Source organism: Cariama cristata, unplaced genomic scaffold, assembly GCF_000690535.1.
Source record: "Cariama cristata isolate BGI_N322 unplaced genomic scaffold, ASM69053v1 scaffold14748, whole genome shotgun sequence".
NCBI classification, from domain to species: Eukaryota; Metazoa; Chordata; class Aves; order Cariamiformes; family Cariamidae; genus Cariama; species Cariama cristata.
The window spans coordinates 20,169-38,817 of NW_009630768.1; the positions used below are offsets into that span (position 1 = coordinate 20,169).

General features: G+C 41.3%; 1 pseudogene; it reads right to left on the reverse strand.

Annotated features, from left to right (window-relative positions):
• Positions 1-4,187: 4,187 nt before the first annotated feature.
• LOC104165923 lies at positions 4,188-17,871 on the reverse strand (annotated as a pseudogene).
• Positions 17,872-18,649: the final 778 nt, after the last annotated feature.

The window sequence follows — 18,649 nt, forward strand, 5'->3', positions numbered from 1 at the left end:
AAAGTTGTTTTCACAGTCAGAGGAAAGGGATTTACTCGCTATGCCAAGGCAGGTAAATAGTGATTGGACATCATAGATCTCTTCTTCCTCCTTTTCTAAGGCAAGGATGAAACGTCCCTGTAATAGTTCCAAGGGATCAAGTGTCAAGATGTCCTGGCTGTGGCTAGAACTGCACAGGGACAGGCTTGGAGTCACAGAGTGCCAAAGGATGACTGTTTTCTGTAAGCAGTCTCTCCATTCTCTTTATTCCCAGAGTGTTCCCTGTTTTCAGAGTACTTAACTTCTTCCATAATTTGGGATGCGAAGGTTCTCATGTCACAATGCATCTTGTGTTATTTGTTATCGTGTCAGTCCTCAACTCTGCAAGCATGAAGGAAAGGCAGTTGTGGTAAAAGCATTAGAAATATCCTGATCTCACTTTTCTCAATCATGTGAAAGCAGAAATCCTGTTTCCATAGATGTCATCTGGGATGTTCTGCAGTGTATGAGCACCCTCCACAGGTAGGGATGAGAATCAGAAGGGAAAAGAGTGGGGTTCACCTATGCACCTGATACCTGTCCTTCACTGGAAGAGTGAGAAACAATGCAAAAAAGTCTTACAGAGCCATAGCCTTTCTCAGAGAAGCAATGGGAGATTAACAGGTTACTGCCCACAGTTAGTCCATGATATCTATAATACTCAGTGCGTAAGAAGACTGAGTAAATTAAATGCACGGGTATCGGTGTGTAGACCTTCATGAGAGCATTAGGCATTTGTATGAAAACTCAAGAGTCATACCTACAGCTGGAAAGAATATATTACCAAGACTAATAGCTCTCCTGCTTGAACACCAACTTTTCACTATCTGGGAACAGGAAGAAACTTCACCTTAAGGCAAGCTGTTTTGTAATTATTCCTGATGAGGTTTCTTGCACCTGCCTTTTTGGTATCTGTTGTTGGCTAGTCTCCCAGACAGAAACTGAGTCTGCACCGGTATGCCAATTGTGCTGCCAAAGAGCACATCAGGCAAGCAAGTTCCCACCTATGCTGCTTTGGCAGCCAAGTGGAATTCTCAGCCAGGAGCTACATGTCTGTGCACCCCCTGCTTCACTAAGCCATAGCATGTTTGTGTCAAAAGCAGGCCCTGCTCACCAGGGTATTCAAAGACAAGCACGTAGGCTAAGATTTTTGCATCCATGCCTGAAATGATGTTGAGGAAAGGCTTAATGACAATATGACGTACACACTTTGGCACCCAAGTATCCTCAGTGCATGTGCAGATGATATGACTTGCAGTCCCTATCTTTTGTTTTGTTTGTTTGATTTTTAAAATTCAAGGATGTAATCTTAGTGTGTGCTTTGACAACACTATATTAGGGCTAGTTAAGGGAGCACAAGCTGCTTAATGCTACTGAAGGAGAGCTGTCTGTTTAGTACAAATATATTCAGCACCTGGGACTATCTAGAAAGAAGCTGCTGTAGATTCCTTAGTCCCAGACAATTCACATGTTACTAAGCTGTATGAAACCTCTGGGTCTGGTGGGAAATGATGAGCAACACCAAGGAACTTGCCTTTAGTAAGCAAACAAAAGTAGAACTGTTCCAACCACTGGATCTTCTTTGGTCAGAGATTCCAGCCAACAAATCTACCTGGGGGCTAGTTGAAGTGAAGGTAACCAGCTTGAATCCATCCTGCCTTTGGCACACTTTCTCAGCAGTCAACTATGCAGCTTTTATGCACACAGGTGCGATAGATTTGGGTTCAGGACAAAACCAATTCTTTCTCTTCCCTGAAACCAGTCAGTACTAGAGGGGACAATGCAACGAGGTATCCACATGTATTCCATGCTAGCAACTATTCATGAGCATCAAGCATCCTAAGGATTGTAGATCACATGTAAATTTGAATCTTTGGATATCATTGAGAGACAGCATGGAAGAGCAAACCTCATGTCCTACTAAAAAGCTAGTCTGATCCTTCACTTTTTGAAATCTATATGGAAAAAATGGCACCTCTCTCAGAATTTACATTTTGTTGGGGTGTTCGAGGTCATCGTGCTCTGTGTATGAAGCTGTTCCGCTTCGGTGTTACTGAAAGGGCTGCACTGAGCTAATGAGAAATCACGGTGTCTGCTAGAGCTTGCCGTTGTGTAACTCGGACCGACTCGAAGAGGAATTACTCTCCCTGGTGTTCTGCTACCTGAAACACAGACAAGAAGGCTTAGCTGCCCTCAAAAAGCCTTGTAGCTTATATATTTTATCTTCTTTTTCTGGGTGATGAGAAAACTCTCTTCCTGAAATGGTCTCAGTTGAAGCATGCAGATTCATGAAAACATATCAAGATTTCTTTCTAGTTTCTTCCATGACTTTTGTTCCTTGAACGAACAGATTAATGTGCTCTGTCAGTCAACTGCTGTAAGAGCAAGTCACAAGTGTGAGTACAATGGGTTGGCATCTTGGCATCTATGCCTCAACTAGTTAATAGAGTTTGGCCTGTTATTTATGTCTCTTACACAAGACCAAGTGTGTGTAGCTAACAGCGATAATGCTGCTTGCTTCTGAAAACTAATCCCTTAAATTCAGGCCATGCTCAGTAAGGTTGGATTTTTGGTAGTTCACAGTGGCACTAGAAATTATACACACTGTAGCTAAAACTTGAATTTAGTTACATCCATGCAACTGTCTCTCTCATTGCATCTTGGTAACCTTTATACAAACCTACCACTGTCCATGCACTTGGACAGCTGTAACAGATTGATCGTTTATAAACAATTCTGTTGCTGAGAACAGACTCTAGTCCTCTTTGAACCATATTGACTCTGCAAGTGAACAGGAGATTAAAAATAAGAAAATCAGGTTTATTCAGAGAAGTCAGCTAGATTGACAGATATGAATGAGAAGGCACTATCTGAAATAAGCTATTTAAAAATGGATCTATTAATGTTGCGCTGTTAAGAACGACAGTAATTATAATGTACCCTAATGTCTCTGCTATAAGTTGCAAAACTTGCTATTTTAACCTGTGATCTCTGCAGACTCATAACAAGAACAAACTAACAACAATAACAATGATCGTGGTAAACAAATGTGCGTTTCCCCAATGAAGAGAACTACAGGAAAAATAGCAGTAGTCCAACAGCTGGCTTGCCTGTGATTTGTACTGAGAAGCAATGTATTTTTTTGACAGGTGAAATATTATTGCAAACAGGAAAGATCAGTCTATCAAACTTACCAGTTAGGAAACTAAGTGTCAGCTTAAGAACATGCTTAGGATCATGTGAACACCTGCTTAACTGCATGCACATAGAACTTAGTGCTAAGATGTAATATTTATTGTTAGGACTGCTAGACTGATTTTATTCATATTCAGGATGCTTTTTTAGACCTCTCTAGGAAATAGTACTAAGTTATTAAGCTAACACCGAGAATCTTAGGTTGAGTGGGTTCATGCAAATATGTATCATAAAATCAATGAACTGTTCTTGAGACTTCTCTTACCCAGCCACAGTCAGAATGCAGCACGATTGGCAAGCCGAACTGTGAGTTTAGCTTTCAGTACCACAGACCTAGGTGTAGTTCGTTTTCTTATGGCTGTGAGATGATGCCTTCCCTTCAGAAAGGAATTTGCTGTGCTTTTTGTATGACAGCAATAATATCTGTCCTTAATCTTTATTTGCCAAGGTCAAACAATGTGAGGTAATTTCCATGCCACCTGGGTATCATCCCAAGACACTTAGGTAGGACATAGGAATTGTTTAAAGGAGTGCAATTCAGGGGTGGGAGTGAATGGAAAAGAACTGGATGATACTCAAGACTAAGCATGAAGAGGCATTTTCCAGCAGTGAGAGTTTATGGGGCTGTGACTATGCTGAGACATTTACTTAGGACGACTATAAGCTGCATTACTCACTTCACGATGTACGTTCCTCACTTTGTGATGAACTGTAGATTAAAATTCTCTCCTTGGGGTATGGAAGTAGGACCTAATATAATGTAACAAGGTCTTTAAAGCTCTGATTCTTTTTCCTGGTTCTTGTCCAGCCTCCAATTTCAGAACTCCGCATCAGATCCCAACGATCCCATCCTGCATTATGTGGTTTGTTTCACTGGGTCCGACTTCTTAGAACAGAGTAGTCCTTCCTGATAGGTTTACACATGTGAATTTACTGTGTTTAGTTGTCTAGTCTAACAGAATTTACCTGGCGTACTATCTGTCCCCTAGCCCACATTTCTGGCCATAGATTCCAGAAAGAGGACAGAGGCATCATGGAAGCTTCCTTTCCAGCATGGCAGTAGTAGAAACAACCTGCAGTAAACAAACAAACAAATAAAGAAATACATATTTGCAGGCATTGAGGGATGCAGAAACAGAGGAAATAGAGTATTTCCACAGTTGCCATGAGACCGATGTAGCAAATATAAAATCCACACTTCTAATCACCTTTGAAATCATGAAACATTTACAAGTACTTCTTGTCTAGCCCTACATTTGCTCGTAAGAATTCAGTTTCTTCCCTCCATAAGAAAGTTCACAACTCTTCTCAACTGAACATGCCTCACTTGTCAATGGGATCCCAATTCTGCCCCTTCCAGGACTGGCAAGCAGTCTGCCTCTTCCAACACACTCTTCATAATTCACAACAGGGAGTTACATAGCTGAACAGTTTTCTCACCTGTACTCTCAAAGGTTCATCCTGCTCATGAGCCACTCTCCAGCGGGTGCCACACATCATGGCAATGAACATGCTGAGCTTAAGGAGCCAACAGCAAAGGCTGAATAAGCGATGCCAAACATGAAGGGTAGGTCCACTTCATAGTTGGCAGGTCCATCAATGATGGTGAGGAAGAGCTCAAAGGTGCTGAAAGTGCCATGGGCTAGTTCTGGAAGTGGCCCAACTCATCAGGATCCTGGGTCTGAAAGATGATGTAAAAAGGTAAGAGAAAGGAGAGGAGGAAAAAGAAGACGAAAAGGAAAAAAACCCAAGACTGTCATCATGGTCTTGCCAACATAATCTGATTATCTCTGTAAACTACAGCATCAGAACTCGGACAAGACAGCCATATGCCCTATGTATGTCTATGTCCAAGTTTATTTACTTTTAACTACTTCAATCAACTCTTCTGATGGTCTTCAAGGCTCCTGAGTTCACTGTCCTCTTATGTACTGATGGGCCAATATTCTGTTTTCACTTTCTGAGTTATCCAAACAGGTTAGAATGAAAGAAGTATAATGGCTACATCATGCAGACATTGAATCGCAAGACAAACACAATGCTTGGCTGTGCTGTATTCAGTCATCCACTTTGGAAATTTTAGGGAACACATCAATAACAACAGTAAATCCATATTGCTTCTGAAGAAGAATGAGAAGAATGTAGATTCTCTCTTTCTATGGGTACTGGAATTTTTCAGAAGTTGGATCAAATTCCAGAAGTCCTCTTCTCTTCCTCTGAATTCATATTCTGAATATGAATTCCCTAATAAAGGGGAAATGACAGGTTTTTCCAAAAGTGTCACCTCTTAGTGTTGCCAATGGGCAAGAAGCTAAACCATTCCACGAATACCCAGACATGGAAACCAGATCCAGTAGACTGATACTCTGTTCCAACTTAGTGACTCTCTCTGCCATGTTGACTTGAAAGTGATTGCCTTTAGCTTGTGCCATTTGAAGAACCTTACTTCTCCCTTACAGATAATGTTCCCTCTCTAATTCTACCACTGTTGTTCCCAATTCAAGAACTATCTCTGTTCCTTCAATTTCAAGCACCATTATCATAGAATCATAGAATCATAGAAGCATAGGATGGTATGGGTCAGAAGGGACCTTTAAAGATCATCTAGTCCAACTCCCCTGCCATAAACAGGAACATCTTTCATTAGATCGGGTTGCTCAAAGGCCTATCCAACTTGACTTTTAACACTTCCAATGATGGAGTATCCACAACTTCTCTGGGCAACCTGTTCCAGTTTCTCACCCTCATGGTGAAGAATTTCTTCCTTATCTCCAATCCAAACCTACCCTCTTTCAGTTTAAAACAATTGCCCATTGTCCTGTCACTACAGGCCATGGTAAAATGTCTCTTTCCATCTTTCTTGTAAGCTCCTTTTATATATTGAAAGGCTACAAGATCTCCCCAGAGCCTTCTCTTCTCCAGGCTGAAAAACTCAAACTTTCTCAGCCTTTCTTCATAGGAGAGGTGCTCCAGCCCTCTGACCATTTTGTGGCCCTCTTCTGGACCCGCTTTAACAGGTCCATGTCTTACTTGCACTGAGGACCCCACAAATTGGTGCAGTACTCCAGGTGGGGTCTCATGAGAGCAGAGTAGAGGGCCAGAATCACCTCCCTCAACCTGCCAGGCATGCTTCTCTTGATGCAGCCCAAGATATGATTGACTGTCTGGGCTGCAAGCACACATGGCCAGCTGACATACAATTTTTCATCCACTAGTATCCCCAAGTCCGCCTCCACAGGGCTACTCTCAATCCATTCATCCCCCAGTCTGTACTGATCCTGGTGATTGCCCCAGCCAAGGTGCAGGGGACCTTGCACTTGGCCTTGTTGAACTTCATGATGTTCACATGGACCCACTCCTTAAGTCTGTCCAGGTCCCTCTGGATGGCATCCCTTCCCTCAAGTATATCAACCACACCACTCAGCTTGGTGTCCGCAAACTTGATGATGGTGCATTCAATCCCACTATCAATGACACATTGATGAAGATACTAAAAAGTATTAGTCCGAGTAGAGACCCTTGAGAACACCATTCATTACTGATTTCCACCTGGATATTGAGCTGTTGACTAACTCTTCAGGTGCGGTCATCAGCCAATTCTGTATTCATCTAACAGTCCATACATCAAACACATCTCTCTCCAATTTAGCAGCAAGAGTGTTGTGGGGGACTGTGTCAAAGGTAGTAGATGTCCAGGTAGATGACATCAGTAGCTCTTCCCTGGCTCACTGATGCAGTCACTCCATTGTAGAAGGCCACTATATTAATCAGGCAAAACTAGCACTTGGTGAAGCTATGTTGGCTGTCTGTAATCACCTCCTTGTCTTCCATATGTTTCACCGTATCTTCCAGGAGGATCTGTTCCATGATTTTACCAGGCACAGAGGTAAGTCTGACTGGCTGGTACTTCCTAGGGTCCTTCTTTTTACCCTTTTTAAAAATGGGAGCAATGTTTCCCTTTTTCCAGGCACTGGGGACTTCACCTGACTGCCATGACTTTTCAAATATGGTAGAAGGTGGCTTGGCAACTACATCAGCCAGTTCTCTCAGGACGCTGGGATGCATCTCCTCAGTTCCCATGGCCTTACGTATGTTCAGGTTCCTCAGGTGGTCTTTACCCTGATCCTCACTTACAATGGGTGGGACTTCATTCCCCTAATCCTTACCTTGAGGTTCACAGGCTTGAGAGATGTGAGAAGAGAGAATACCATTGAAAACTGAGGCAAAAAAAAAAATTGTTTAGTACCTCAGCTTTCTTCATGTCAGTTTTCACCAGTTCTCCTGTCTTATTTATCAGAGTGCGGGGGGTACGTTTTCTTTAGTCTTCCTTTTCTGGGCTAACGTACCTGTAGAAGCACTTACTCTTTCCATCCTTTGCCAAATTCTGCTCCAGCTGTGCCTTAGCTTTCCTGGTCCCATTCCTACACATTCACTTAAGCATCCCTATTGTCTTCCCAGGATACATGTCCCTGGTTCCACTGCCTGTGCATTTCCCTCTTACACTTTATTTTGACAAGACAGTTCTTACTAAGCTATGCTGGTCTTCTGCCCTTCTTACCTGATCTCTTACATATGGGAATCCAGAGCTCTTGCGCTCTTAAAAAAAATGTCTTGAAAAAGCTACCAGATCTGTTCAGCTCCTTTAACCCTGAGGGCAGTTTCCCAGAGGCTTCCGTCCGTTAATTCCTTAAACAACGGAAAATTTGCTCTCCTAAAATTCAGGGTCCTGACTCTACTCTTCACTTGCCCTCAAGACTGTGGATTCCACCAAGAATGCTTCCGGATAGTCTCCTGTGCCTTGTTTATGTGATGTCCTGCGGACTGAACTCATTCATCCGTTCTGGCGATTGTTAGTGGATTGGATGTGACTTCTTTCACATTACCCAGGGAGCAATATAAACACTTCCTGTCATCCAGTTTTTCCCTGTAGAATGACTTCCTAATTAAAGGAAAAATATTCCTTAAATGGTTTTCAGGTAGCAATCTTTGAATCTGTGGCCACTCTGCCAAAATGCCTGAGCTACAATCCTAGCCTGTGCTTACATGTGGAATAATTCTAAAACTGTTAAGCTGTGTAGCTCTCCCTGACACATTTATGAGTTTTTCTCTCACAGTCAAAGGACTTCTTTAACTTACCTTCTGGATCATGATGGTAAAGAGTCCAAGCATCTAGAAGCCTTGTACGATGTACATGACATTGCACCATCCTAGCATCGGGACAGAGGACATGGGCACCACCTCACCAGTTGTGCTGGTGAGACGCATCACCATGGTTACCAGAATCATGCAAGCATATGTGATGCTGCAAAGGAAGAAGAGGCAAAAATACAGCTAGAATCACACCTTCTCCTACACCCCTGCCCCATAAGGTACCTTCATTTGTTAATGTTCCTTGACACCATCCTCCCTCCATCTATAAAATGGAAATATTGTTACATACATCCCAGAAATAAAATCTCTCTGAAATCTGGAAGATTACCTGATGATGTGGAAAGGCCCTACCACAATGGTTTGTCCAAAGTATTTGGGTGCTCCAACTCTGAAGACACCTGGAATCTAAGAGGTATACACTCTTTACATTTGTATTCAGTCAAATTGCAAACTGAGGAAATGTTATAAATGTAAACTGTTTGCACTTATCTCCAAGATCAATATTATTACAGCCCCTGTCACTGTGACCAATTCCCTCACCAGCTGGAGGTTATCCTCTGGAGTCACATTAAGATTCCTGAAAGAGACCTCACTGCGTTAGAAACTGACAAAGATATGACCGTAAGGATCCATTTAAGCAGGCCCAGTGGTGATCAACACAAACAAATCCTCCTCATGGTATAGCTTCTGTCATAATTCTCGGTGTTATTATGAAACTCCAGAGCCTAGAGAGCTGAGCATGATTTAGTCTAAGGAAAACTAATTTAGATCTCAACTGCTAACAAAAGATGGATACCTAATAATCTCATAGTCAGGTTCACAGTTGTAGACAACCTACTAGAGGATGATTTTCAGAGGTTCTGGGCATTTGAATTGCCAAAGAGTTCACCTGAAATGGTGGATACCTATTCCACAGAATACGGCCATGGATATTTCATATTGTCCATTGAACTGGGGCACTAAAAATCACAAGCGGTTTTCAAAGTGCTGGCTTCTTCTTTTCCATGACTCCATTTCCTCCTCCATAAAATGGAAAAAAGACATCAGTTTCTGAGAGGTATTGATACACAGGGCTCTCCATTAACGCCATTACACATCTTTCACATACAAGAGCGAGAAGAGAATGAGGGAAGAGGTTTTGAATAAAAAAGGCAGACTAATACAGAATCACATAATAGCCACTAGTTTAGCTAGTCCCCATAATGGAGACCTGTCCACTATCTTGACTACATCATGTAGCCTAAATGTCCACAGAACTGGAAGCAGCCAGCTTTAGAATGCCTTAAAATTTTCGACAGTGTTGTAGGATTTAAAGTGTGCTTCTTAGGAGGAAGTACTACTTCTTCCTTCGTAGTGACACACGATGACTATGAGAAATATTGCATAGACAGGCACAGGCATGCCCATAACTATGGCTCTCTAAATAATGGGTAATCTATTGCAGTGTCATGCTGAGTTTCAGTGCAGGCCATAAAAGCTTATTCAGGAACTCCAAATATGCTTCTAGAACATACTGAAGCCTATGCTGCTTTGTTATTTTGACCTGGGAAAGCTAGGATGAAGCCCTTGAGTCACTCCATTATGTCTGCAGGGTGGTAGTCTTTTGCAGTCATTCCCAACCCTGGTGGCTGACACTGAGGACTCCCTATGTAGGCTTAGCCACTTCGGCATGTGAAGGGGACACGAAGAATCAGACACCTGCAGCAGTTTCTGCACATATATAGTATTGTCTCTTTGATCTGTTTTGGTGTTGTCTTGAAGTTTCAGAAGTCGGTAAATGCATCACATGGTGAAGCAGATCATGTAGAGCACATAGAACACAGCCAGGATACAGAAACAGTTACATCCATATTTATTCCACTTTGGACTCACCAGCTCAATAACAGAAGCAAGATCAAGGATCATCTGGGCCTCATAAAAGAAACCAGACTATATTTAGATCGTCAGTCAGAAGAAGAGTAACGTGTGAACAGGTCATCCCGGACTGGGAAGACTGTCATTGCCAAAGTTATCGCAAACCAAGATGAAGTAGAACTTTCCAGTCTTGACTGTACTTCCCTCTTCCTGTCAAACATAAACGATCGAAATGCCACAGGCAGAGAAAGACTAATAGAAAAAGCAAGTTTTTCTCACTGACCTAATCAGTCCTTTACTGTCACGGCAACTATTTAAAGACAAAGACCCAGTGTACTCACTAGATGAACGATGCCATAATGACAACTGAGAAAGAAAGTAGGATAAGGGGGCACTTAGGAGGAGAAGAGGACACTGGGAACAGGTCATTCTTGGACAGTCAGCCCAAATTCCTCTGAGATTATGCCAGTCGTGACGTTCCACTGTAACAGGTGCACTCATAGCGTTCAACATCTGGATAATTCTAATATTCTGGGATATTTATAAAGTGTGCAAAACTTTCTCAGTGAAAGAAGGAGTTAGAGATCAAATAATATACTTCTCTCATCCTTGTGTTGATGATAAGTTCCAAGAGAGAACGGTCATCTTCCCATGAGTCAGTCTCAGTGACGTCATACCAAGGTGGAGGTCAAAGGGTCAAAATTCCACTGGACATGTTTTCTTTCCTGCATGAGGTCCTGAAACATCTAATTAACAAGATGGGAACAGTTGAAACAATAAAAACAGTTACTCAAACCAATGTCCTTTATAGTCTCCCCAGATTTCCCAACTGCCTTGCTCTCCTGCAAAGGCAGAATGGACTTGACAGTCTCTGGTGTTACCAGGTTCTCAAGCTAAGTAAGCCGATCTGGGTCAATAGCAGGGTGGAAAGACTTCCAAAAACCCCCACGTGTTACAAGTATTACCAGTTTAACAGAGGTCCTGTTTTCCCTCAGCCAGGACTGACCCAAGTCCTTGCTGTAATGTTAGGTGATTAGTAATAGATGTTTCATCTCCTAAGTCACTACTGACCAGAATAGTCCTCTGATACACTGTATGATAACTTGTTGACAATGATGCAGGAGTTGAGGAGTTCTCACTAGATCAGCACAGGTCCAGTCTTATCACATTTTACCTTGGGCAGCTGCATTTCTGCATCTAAAGGGTCCCGTACACAAGTAATCCGTCAACTCCTTCAGTTCAGGAGGTGAATCAGTGACAACAGTTTATAGGAAATCTGAATGCTATTCACATACTTGCTGTCATGTTGCCTTCTATGCCTGCTGGTTTGAATGGAGTGAGTCCCTTGTTGTTAGGAATCTGGTCCAGGGCTTCCTGCCCCATGTTATTCCTTTCGTAAGATAGGATGAGATCGTACCTCTGGCAGACAAAGGTCTTGTTGGGTTGAAGAACCACGATATGGAGAACAGCGTTACCTGTAGAGGTCTGACAGAAAATGAGATCTGTGAAACAGTAAGAGAAAAAAAACTCATCTCCTAGCTATGACAGACTCTTAGGTAGTCCCTTCTCAGCTTCAGCAAGAGAAAGCAATTTGTTAGCACCCTGTACCCCCTCAGTGCACTACAAATACATCCACTTTAAAACCTAAGGATAGCAGCTGCCAAGTAGAGGCCTTCAATATACGAGAAAAATCATCAAAAAGGTAGTTGGCTGATGACCTGAAGTGGATGGGATAGGTTATCAGTACTAGAGCCTCTTTCGTTTCTAATTTAGGACTAGTTAGTTTGGAACTGAGCATTTCTCTGTCTAGGCAGCTCTAGGATTACAACCTCTCTGGAGCAGATTGTTTTCTCCCCCTGGTTTTCGGTTGATATTTTTTATATCTTTGAAATTCCAGTCTTGGGCGTAATTTTTCTTACGCACATCCCTACAGTGTTTTGCCTTGTCATAGGAGCCAGACTTTGCTGAGCTGAAAATAGTATTGAAGTGTTTCTTTCACAAAGGACGTCAGCAGAACTTAGACTTCTGGAAACTGGAGAGATCAGCTGTCCCAGCTATCCATTGTAGACTTACAGATTGCCTTCAGAAAACTTGACATAGACCATATTCTTATGGAAGGGCCACATACTATGTATGATTCATGACCATCCCTCTTCACTGCTTTTCACTTGACTGTTTGAGCCTTATACTTCAGCACTCTTAAAGCAAAGTGACAGCAGTCAGAAACAGTTTGGGAAAATGGGATACACTGTTCGATTGCACATCATTTAACCAACACTGAAAGAGATTATTGAACAGTTCTTACCTAAGGAGCCTTGTGCTCTAATATCAGCTCCATTTTCAATGTGTAAACATACAATTTCTTCACTGCCAGCACAGGCAGCAAAAGACAAAATATGTTTTCCGTAAGAGTAGTTAAAAGAAATGCAGGAAATAACATGAACTTAAACAATACTAATGAAACAGTCAGAAAAACTCTGTGTCAAAAAATGTCTCCATTTAGACACTACCACTTAATTTGAAGTTACCACAACATTCCAAAATGATTTGCTGAAGGTGAAAGCAGAAGAGAATCTAGAGGTTTTGCCTGAAAAAGAGAGAAAATTATTTTGACAAGAATCAAGTCATGGCAAAGAGTAAAGGCAGAGCAAATGAAAGGTGCATGTTCTTCAGAGGAGAAGGTGGAGGGAGTAAGAAGACCTTCCAGGCTGGGCAGGAAGAACATAAGACACAAACAAGCAAATCCATGAAAAATTTTAAAACTAAGAAACTGCTTTGGACCTACAGCTTCAAAATGACCAAAAATGCAGCAAACCTGTGAAGAACAGCGCTAAGTAGATTCCGCAACCTCTCTGCGCAACCTGCTCCAGTGCTTTGTCACTCTCGCAGTAAAAAAATTTTCCTGATGTTCAGACAGACCCTCCTGTGTTTTAGTTTGTGCTGATTGCTTCTTGTTCTGTCACTGGGCACCACTGAGAAGAGCCTGCCTCTGCTTTCTTTAAACCCTCCCTTCAGACTTTTGTGCATGTTGAACAGTCCCAGCTCCCTTGGCCTCGCTTCATAGGAGAGAAGCTCCAGCCCCTAAATTGTCTCAGGGGTCTTTTGCTGGACTCTGTGCAGCAGCTCCATCTCTCTCCTGTACTGGGGAGCTCAGAACTGAACACAAGACTCCAGGTGTGGCCTCACCAGAGCTGAGTAGAGGGGGCAGGATCACCTCCCTCGATCTGCTGGCAACGCTCCTCCTAATGCATCCCAGGATACCACTGGCCTTCTTTGTGGCAAGGGCCCATTGCTGGCTCAACTTGGTGTCCATCAGGACCCCCAGTTTTTTTCTGCAAAGCCACACAGCCAGAGACATGATTTCTAACAGAGTTTTTTTCAGGCTTTCATGTTGGTGCAGGAGTGAAAGAAGCAATTCCCCCTTGATTTTAGGGGATGGAGAGAAAGAACAATTCATGAATGAAATACAAGCAGAAGCATAACAAGAAAAGAATTATTTACAAACATCGTAGGAGAGGAATAGTCTATATTAATCTTAACTCCTGTTTATGATGTTAGCTCCTACTTATGGTCTCTACTAACAGGGCAAAACAGAACCTGAGAGGATGTACCTACTTAGCATTCATGTAAGAGAAGTTCATCATGCACAGATAAGCAGTGCAAGGCCTACGTCCCACTTCAGTCTTATTTTATAGTGTGAGTAGGATGTAAAGGAGTTCATCAGCCTCTTAGTGGCTCTATTTACACAGATTATTTTTTTCCTCATAAAAGTAGTTCACTTAAAATGCCTTTGCTTCAATGAAATGTCACTATATTTACAGTGAAGTAATCAAGGGTAAGATTAGATCACCATCTGTAGCAGATTTTATCTGAAAAATGTCTAACTCTCTGAAAAGTTGCTTTTATTAAGCAAATACATTAAGCAATAAGTGACCCTCTTTTGGAAGGTTTCATGCTTTCTTAAACTGAAATTAGACAATGGCCCAGTAGCAGTTTTAGAGGAGAATATTGAAAACTCGATGGGATGGAAAGATCTGTGATGCTAGTTTCAGTAGGAGTAGATTTTAAAGTTATCCAGAAAGAAACAGAAGTAGAAGTGTAATATACATGTATGTGCGTGTATATATAAACATAACGTACATATATATACATACCACAGGCATACATGTATATATGCAATGCAGATGTCTGACTGAAAAAGAATTGAAGGGTCAGTATAGAAAGTAGTAGTAAATGTCTCTCCTAAACTTATTTGCTTACACTCATAGATTGTGGCATTGACAATTACTAAATACGGTGGCCACATCATTGTCTAACATAAATCAACTACTCACATTTATCGCACTATTCCAGTTTTTATTAAATGACAATTCAGCCCAGCAGCATCTTAAGGGAAAAACTCAACTTTATAGAGAGAAGAAATATGACAAGCAAATTCTAGAACTTGGAGAAATGAAAACAATTCTAGTTTTGCATTCATTTCCATCTGTCCTGCAGAAATCTTCTGCTTTTCAGGGGTAATTCAGATTAACAGCACAATGAAAAGATGATTCTCTTCTGCAACAAGGCACTGTGCTGATCTTACTTGTTCTCTGTCTTGCCAAATCCTGGCAGCAGAAGTGTTCCAACATTTCAGAGAAATTTTTTTTTTTATATAATAGACAGACTGATGTTTTGTGTCAAGAGAGAGCATTACTAACTGTTAGCAAACATATAATTCTTCAGTTTTCTACTCTAGTTTTAAATAATCACTGCTTTGAAATGTCTGCTAATTGCCTAATAATTTGTATCCCAAGTTCTGTACTATCACGAATATTTCCTGATACTAAACCTACAGTTTTGCCTATCAAATTTCAACTCTTTTTGTTGTATTTTCTGAGACCTTTTTGAAAATTTGTCTCTATGGCTGTCATATGCTTCAAAGACGCATGTGATGAGATGAGATGAGGTGAGATGACGTGACATGACGTGACATGGCATGACGTGACGTGACATGACATGACATGACATGAAGACTATAGGAAAGAACAGGAGAAATAAATGCATTCACACAAGAAAGAAATAGGAAAGACAGATGACTAAATCACAAGTCTGTGCACTCTGAAGCAACAATCTTAATTTCAGAATGGTAGATAACAAATTCTGTGAATATTTCATAAATATATACTTTCAGATAGCTACATTTTAAATTAACAATTTCACTGACACAAAGCCATCTGTATTACTTTAAGGGGCAAACCATGAAGCCATGGCTGAGATCAAATATTTTCTTACAGCATGTGTGGACCCACAGAATAACAGTTCCGTTTGAGAAATAAAAATTATTCAACAGTATGGATACATTTGCACAATCTGCCTTTTTGTTTTTCAGATCATTTTTATGCTGACTTTGGATTAGTATTACTTTCCACACACATCAGAATTTCATATTGCATCATTCCATTCACAGTTGCGGTTGCTCAGTTTTTTCATACTTGGATATGGAAGAGCTGATGCTCTTGGGCACAAGAGAGAAGATGGTGTGAAGTTCCAGATTAGTTGTATTAGTGCTGTAATGGGCGATAGTGAAGTCATTAACAGCTCTTGTCAGTACCATTGTATTACAGAGTTAACACCCAGGACTGAAGTTCAATGCTTCTTGTAACTGTACCAGGCTGCCTGCAGGCTCAGACAGGCACTTCCCCATGGGTAACAGTTGCACTTTGGTACATGGACTAAAGACTACTTCCATTTTTTTATGAAGACTAAACTTCTGGAGCAAAGTTCTCGGATAAGTTAGGGCAATTCTGAAGTTGGGGTTTATGGAAGACACATGGACATGCTACTGATTAGACAGATTGATAGAAATAGGAAGAAAAGGGGGACAGATGCAAAGATGCCCAGCCAGCATGTCAGAAATAAAGATATCACAGCAGTTTAGCCCACAGGTAAATACCAAAGTAGATGAGATATTGCAACTGTTGTGTCTGAAAACTTATTCAGTGGCCTGAAGATTCTTGACATCAGCTCCCTTTTCCATTATTGCCTTCACCAAACTGACGGTTTCTTTCACCAAAGCAATGTGAAGAGCCGTTTCCCCTGTAACACACAATTTCCTTGGTGTCTATCACACCATACCAAATGTGCTAGAAGCACTTCAACAATTGGAAATCCACACCACAGCCACAGATATTTTACTAGTGAAAAACTGAGAGATGTTTGGGAAAATACAGGATTTTCAAAGATTTCCATGGGAATGAGTAACAAATATCTATGGAAGTAGGGAAATGAATTGTGTGATTTCTTTAGAGTCTCTTGAAATGCTCAATTCAGTCTCTCATGTAATTTGCATGTTAGGAGTGACTTTGTAGAAGACATTCTGGATTTTGTCCTGTGAGAAGGAACACAAGATATGGCCTAGTTTCTCATCCACGGAGACTTTAATTGTTTTGACCCAAAGGCAGATACTACAACTGTGAAATTAATTGCCACTCATAATGAACAATATTTACCCTCAGCATTTCTCATTAAAGTGTTTTAGCACCTTGTTTATTCCACGTATGTTCCCACTCATATTTTTACACTTCTGTAATAGCTTCTATGTGAGTATCTCCAGCACTTGGAAATATTACTTCATCAAATTTTACATCAGCCTTTGTTTGTGGCTCTGAAATAATTAATCATATTTGACAGATGGAGAAACTGAGGCACGGAGAAATGAATAATGTTGTTCAGAGACAGGCAAATGACCATAGCTAGGTTTCTCACATAAATCACTATATTCCCTACTTTTTTTCAGTCTTTTTCTGAAATAGGAGAGTGCAATTCTCACGTAATGCACAGAATGGCTACGAAATAATTCCAAAAAAGTGACACCCTCCTTGAAAAATTCACGGAGCTAAAAGTAATGTTCACTCTGAAATTTAGGCAAAACAACAGAATAAATGCTGTTGCTCCTGAGGGCTATATGAATGTACAAGAACTTCAGGTGCATTCTCCTCTCACTGAGTGTGTTTGGTCAAGGAGGAGGCTCCTCCCCAGGACTGCTTACATTGCTTCCTCTGGCATGCCTCTGTGTAGCAACATCTGTGAGAATGAGCTTCAGAAAGGAAAAGCATCATCTTCTGAATCCATATTGCTTCTTGCAGCACTGAAACATATCTGCAGAGGTTATCGCAAAGTGATCTTGCTCAATTATCAATCCAGAAAAATCAAATGGGAATGAGAAATGGAGAAAAAGGTTGAGAATAGGATATATTCCAAGGGTAAAGTTAACTTCTGTTTTTTTAGGTCAGCGTATGCACACAGTTTAGGTACACAGGCTCTTTAGATCAGCATAGGTACACATTTTATTTCTTGGCATGAAAGCAGAGTATCTAGAGGTGTCAAGCAACTGCATCACGGGACAATAAACTAGAACATCCTTGAGCAGGTCATTTTCACTGGCTGTTTGGGATCCTGACTGAATCTATAACATGGATCTGGACCATTATTGGACCATTTTGGACCATTTGGGTGTCCTGACACTGTACTTTCAGCTCAGCATTTTTACCTGCTTACAGCTCAGATGTTATTACCTCATTGACAAGCTCCAGGGCTGCCTCCATCACATCCTGAGCAGCATCCACATTGTCATTCAAAGCAGCCACATGAAGGGCTGCTACCCCACTGCACCTGCCAAGACAATAATAAATTAACCATCTTAGTGCTGAATCCCCACCATTCAGCTGTTTCCACTCCACTCTGACAAGTTTATTCTCTCCCACAGCTACAGCCCTGTGCCCATTATCCAAACATGCAGACCTCAGAAGTCTTCTTCTCAAAGTATTTCAGTCAAGGCTAGTACAGGAAGAGGCACTACCTCTCTGGTGAGTACCACAGGCTTTACAAGTAAGAAGTTTCTGAATAGCTTGCACATCATTAGCCTTAGAGGCCTGGCTCAGGAGAGATTCCCAGAGCCTGAAACAATAAAAATTGCCCGTTTATAGTCTTAAAATAAATAAAGTGGTTATAGGAAACAAGTTTTGCTGCATCAGCAAAACAGACTTGGTTAGAAGTTTTTGTTCTCAAGATAACAGACACTTTTGAGAACTGTCAAGACACATACGTGAATGATCCACCTTTTAAAGATTAGACATTTTGCATAACCAGAAGATCTGTAATTCAGCTTTTAAATGACAAGAGAGCTGATGAGAATGCACAAAGGAAATATAATTCTGACTCAGGTGGTAATTTAGCATTCCAGGGTAATTGCACATTTACTGTACTTGACTAGACTTTGTACAAGGCGTCAAATTACCTTCAAATCTTACACTGCCAGGCCTCAGCATTTTCTAGCAGGCGACATCTGAGGTCTATGCAGAAATCGCACATATTCCCTGCATTATTTCTGGATTTCTGTTCCCATTTCAAGTTCATCAGCCAGTCTCAAGTAGACTGGATCATTGATTCT